Raw genomic sequence first — 6,000 nt, forward strand, 5'->3', positions numbered from 1 at the left:
CTTTTTATATTTATTGCAGATGGCAAACCTATTGGAGTCATGTGTTGGATATGTCGACGGAGCGAGTCGTAGTTTGTGGAACCTATCTTCCGCGGCCTGGGCCATTTTTGATCCAAGCGGCGAGTTAGTAAGTTTCAGAGGGGTATGTATTGGTCGATCAACGAATAACATCGTTGAATATAGCGCGTTGATAGAACTTCTCTTTGATGCCATCACACATGGTATACGCCGACTGATTGTCAGGCTAGACTCACAACTCGTCATACTACAACTCACTGGTATCTACTCTGTCTGAAATCCAGCTATTTATCACATGTTCCTAAGGGTTAAGATTTTGGAAAGACAATTTGATTTTATTCAATATCAACATATTTCCAGAACCTTAAACACATTAACTGACTCATTGGCAAATTATGTGTTAGATAGACATTTGCAACATTTATAAAAAGAAGCATACCATCAATATTTGCATTTGGATCATGTAACTTAACCAAAATAAAGCTTCGAAAATAAAAAATATATATATAATTGTTTATGGTTTAATCATAATGTTCTGTAACCAAGAAAAAATTGGTCAAATTACCAAAAACTCAAAACGCTAAGGGGCACCCTAGTCTAATGATGCTCGTGATAGCAAGTCACAGCCTGTGCGATCATGCGTAAGAGCCGAGTCCATCGTCTTGGCACACCAGTAGTATGCCGCTGCAACCTCAAGGGCAGATCGTTAGTCCTCACATCTGGAATAACAAGAGTGAGGCCCTCAACCTATTCCTGTAATGCTGTGAGAGTCTCGGCCACATCGAGGTCGCGAAGGATAGCCCTTCCAACAGCCTCTCCTGCTGGGGCTACAACTGGCACTCTCAGGCGTACTACTGGCCGAACGGGATCGGCATCTGCATGAAAACATGAGTTTTGATTAGTCTTGATAGAATAAAGCACAAGGACATTATAAAAGAAAAACGATAAACAAGAATATGGTCAAAGAATTTACCAATAGCACCCCACTGTTCGCCAGCCAGCAGTACTAAATCTGGGTCACCCCGGAAGTCCATACCAGCATATGGATACTCGGAATAAACCATCTCCTGACGATCGAACCACCCGAAGAAGGTATCAAAAAAGGAAATCTGAGACTGACCAGCATGCCTAGACATATGGTCGACCCATCTCTGCATACGTGGTTCAGTCGGTGAAGGTAAATCGAGTGCAATATACTGTGGCTGCATCAGTGGTATCTTTTCGAAGGCAAAGGTGGTCAAAATAGAACCATACCCAAAGTTCTTCAACCTCCCACTCTTCACCTTGGTCAACTGTTCTTTCATCACAAGAAGTACTGCGTCACACCAGTTGAACACCTTCGGTTGGAGACATTCCAAGGCATACTGCATATAAGATCGGTTGGCTACATGAAGAGCCGCACCACTAGCCATCCTACCAAAAGTGAACAGAATAGTCCTAAGGGACCTGTCAGTGACATCACGGATGATGATCTTGCTGTCTTTACTCGGCTGAGATCCCTCTCTGCAATACCGGCGAACATAATCTCTCACAGATTCACCTCCTCGGGCCGAACCTGATAAAGAGATGGGGGCACCCTGCCTCGACAAGCCAGTCAATAAATAGATGTCCACTACAGTCAAGGGGATGGATTTGCCCCTAATCTGGAACACCTGGTTGGTAGGATCCCAAGCATCGAGCAAATATTGCAGCAAGTTGATCTGTTGTCTCATGCTAGAAATGCAGAAAAACTTTAGCAAGCCACAGTTCCGCAGTGCGTTTACTGTAACCGGATCATGTAAAGCAATCATGTCCTCTTCTTCATGCTCACGTTCTCACCATCTAATAGTCATCTTGCTCCAAAGATCTCTGAAAACAAACAAGAGAAGAGTTAGATCCTGATTTTGGTAAGAAACAGACAAAATTTCCATCAAAAAATGTGCATAAAATTCCTTCTTTGCGCCCATCGCACCTATAGTAGTACTCTGGGTGCATTGCATGTCAGATGGCCAGTAGACAGGCCAACATTCAACGCACCTTTCGATACACAAAGGGTGCGCTAAAGACAGGGCGAGTTTTTCAAACCCCAAAGGCTCAGAAAAACCAGGAATCAAGCTAGAATGCAAAATGGAAAGCATGAAATGAAAAAGCTCAAGTTTAGCTCCTACCTGGTCCAGACGGTGCCGAGAATCGTCCACAGAATCTCCCGAAATTAGCTGATGAAAATCAAGGGGGGAAAGCAACTCCAAAGCTCCAACAAACAAAAGTTCAAATGAAATGGTAGAATGAGAAGTAAAAGCACTTTTACATTACTTTTTACGTAGTTCGAAGTAAAATATTAGTGTTCTAACTCATTTTTCAAACATATATTATTCATTTCTGACTAGTTTGATGAAGCAATTGAAAATACAGTACAATCTTTGAAAGAACAAAACTATTTATGGTAAAGTCAAGAAGTGATCGTTGTATCGATCAGTTTTAGCGCATAGTTCAAGCTCGTTAAAAAATAAACATAAGCCATGAGCAAATGTTTCCCCCCGCATTTAAGCTCATTAAAAAATGAACTATTTCCTGATAAATAACCATCGTGAATGTAGTACTTCAGCCTTTAAAAGCCTTGGTCGTGTTCTCATCATCACCTCCACTCTGTACTGGCCGATCATTCACCTCCATTTGATTGTTTACCCCTTTTGAGGAACAGCTGCGAAGAGTGATCTCACTAGCCATCCTTGTAACACTGTCGTGATTGGAACATTCCAAACCTTACTTGGAATCAGCTGCTACCCAATTCTATCACTCGTTCCTCAAAACACGAGTCTCCTTTAAGCTCTTTTCAACTGACTCGTAAAATATGAAAAGATCGCCGAGCCATTGGCCTCTCCAGCTCGTTAAAGGGACCGGAAGTGCTATCCCTCCTCTAAATTTTAATATTTTTGGACCTGAGGGATTATTACACAAAAAGATCGAGCGCTTGTTTTGTTCGGCTCATTAAAAATATCGAAAATTCATCCCTTCTGTATTGTTTTATACTTTTTCGGACTTAAGGGATTAGATGACGAAAAAGGAATTTTGGAGTTTCCTTTACGTTCCTTTTCAGACTCTCTAAAATTGAAAAGGACCGAGTTATCTTTGTCGTTAAACTCGTTAAAACTTAATAGCGACAAACTTGTCCATAGCAGACAAGAACGAGTTTCACAATCGCTAGGCTCGTTAAAACATAGCGATGGGTTTGCCCGAAGGGCAAATTATAGAACAAGCATATGTTATCCTCCTCAAGCTTAACAAAAATAAAGAGTTACTGGTCAGCAATGACTGGGGAAAATTGGGAAGAAAACTTGAAGAAACTTTGTTGGTAGCAAGTCGCTCTTGAACATGACACTTTCACTCCACATCCAAGTCGGGTTGGGTTGTTTCATTCACCGGTCACATCGCCATGGTCCCATCACACCAACCACATTTGGGGTAATGCTACCAATCCATCATGTCAGTGTCACCGATATGTTCAAGAGAAGTCATTCAGAGAATTCACCTGTGTCTCACCCGCTACAATACATTCATACTCCATTCCTTCATGACCGTCACCCTGAACCATATGTCATCAGATCGTTTTCACCTCCATTAAAATCATTTGCTCTGTTCCGTGTCACTGATGTGGGATTCATTAAGGCCCTCCTGTGATGGATCGCTTCTTATCGACATCAGCTCATTATCCAAGAAGTCGATCTCACCCCGTTCAGTACTTTGAAGCTTGCATGCCTCAATGGCAAGTTTCTCACTTCCGGCGACAGGTTTACATCAATGGCCTTCGACCGAAAGATTTTGCGTGGTGTTCGACGCCAAGTCCTTTATTCACACCACATGAATTGTACTGCAGTACCTTGAGGGTCATTATCATTATCGGTGATTCCTCTCGCACCTGTTAACAGCTTACATCATTGGCTGGTAATCATGCGATGTCTTTCCATGTTCGACTCCAGAACATCTCTCACATGGATAGACTTGTACTTGGAGTGAAGATCGAATGAGATTGAAGACCCCGGATCTAGTTTCATCCATCCAGGCTGTGATATATATTCAGGGAAATAAAGACATCAAATGTACATCATTGCTGCACAGATAATCATCCAATCAAAGGGATGATGACTCTACAAGAATCATCAGTCTACACTCAGACGATTATTTGTCTTATGTACATGAAAATGAATTTATAAAGCTGAGCATGGGAATGCTCGCCTCAGCTAGATCATGAAAATATTATGAAGATAATGTATTGTATTGTATCTTATTACAGGTCTCCTCCCAGCTTGAAAGAACTTCGGATCCTCATAATAAAGCATTTCACCCAACATCAAAAGATTAATGACCTCATGCTTTAGGGGGCAACTGTTATAGAAATTTTTGGGCACTACAACCCCAAGCATGAAATGTCCATAAACCAAGGGCTCCTAAGTCCCTAAAAGTGTTGTTCTAACCCCTAAAGGAACAAGGTCAACTGATTACAGCTTCTCCCAGAAGTTTTCCATGAAAAACTGCTCAGAACTGGTCAAAACAGGATCATTTCAGCTGCTCCATAGGCAAAGTGCATTGCATCTCACCTAAATACACTGTGTGGGTGCATTGCATTTCAAAAAGGCCTTCTATGGGGTGCGATGGGCGAGAAGTGACAAATGGCAGTGTCATTCCGCGAGGTGGAGAGGCATGGAAACTTCCAGAAACTTCTCCTGTGACACTTGCCTCTCTAAATTCGACCAAGGATGAGTAAGAGATCATCAATCTCCAAGTGGAAGAAAGAACTATTAGAGGGAAGACACTAATCAAAACACAAGCTGACTCATCTCCCTTACAGATATCTATATATGGATCCCTCATCCGAGAGATCCAGAGGCTGGAATTTTGCATATTGTAAGGAATTGTTGTTGGTTTCTTGAGACAACATCAGGTTATTGGGTGATCTAAGCTTTGTATGAGGTGAAGAGGGGCTTCCTTGCTGAGGGGATGATGCTGGGTCATAACAACTGGTTGTAACTCCCTTGGCTCTTTCTTGTTTATCAATAAAAGCTATTCAATTTTTCCTCCATACTCTTGTGTCATTTATGTTTGCTGCATTTGTATGGTCAATTTACATCTGATCCTAGATTGTTTATGATTATAGATCCATGTTCTTGTATAGTGCTATGCTACTGCGATCTTACAGGTACTCTGTGAAGCTGAGCGTGCAAGGGAACAAGTAGCGAAAGACTATCAAGAGAGAGAGGAATCGAACTAGGAGATTAGCGCAAGACAGAGGTTGGTCTTCTTTGTTCTTCTCTCATCTATACTTCATAAAGGAAAAATGAAAGTAGCTTTACTTTGTTTGTTTCTAAGGTAGCTATCACACCTTAGTGGGATAAGCAGTTCTGTGTAGACACTTTTCCCTGTAACATCCTAGCTGAGTTGGGACTGATCCCTTTCAACCTGGAACTCACCTTCACCCTTTTCTCCCCCTTATGTGTTAGAACCTGTCATACACCTTCCTTGACTCACTGTAGTGATCAAACCCTTGCTACTGACAGAGTTATCTTACTTGCCTCTATGTGACATCGTGGTCAAGGCATTACCTTACGACCCATGCTGGGGCTCCTACACCAAACAGTTTGAGGTCTAGTTGGAACTTTTTACCAAGGAGATCCCCTTGACATGTTGGCGGTCCAGCACCATCAACAGTACCACAACATGAAACCAATAAGCGCCCATTCCCAGCTTTAAGGAGTGGATAGTTCAAGCAGTAAAGGCAGAAGCGATGGGAGTCAACTAGGCAACATAGGAGGCTAAATAAAGAACGAACTAAAAAATGAAGTAGAGGAGATCACAGGGATAGACACAGAGATTTTCATTTATGTTTTTTTCTAACTGTTTACTTATTTCTTGTCCTGTAATGCCCCTTATTTCAAGAAGACAATTAATTTTGAAATGTTTTGGGCCGCAGAGTCCTCCTGGGCCGAGACAACTGGTCATCATGATAGC

This window comes from Pinus tabuliformis, chromosome 7 (assembly GCF_031772625.1).
Source record: "Pinus tabuliformis cultivar Carrire ecotype Pingquan chromosome 7, CPIR1, whole genome shotgun sequence".
Classification (NCBI taxonomy): domain Eukaryota; kingdom Viridiplantae; phylum Streptophyta; class Pinopsida; order Pinales; family Pinaceae; genus Pinus; species Pinus tabuliformis.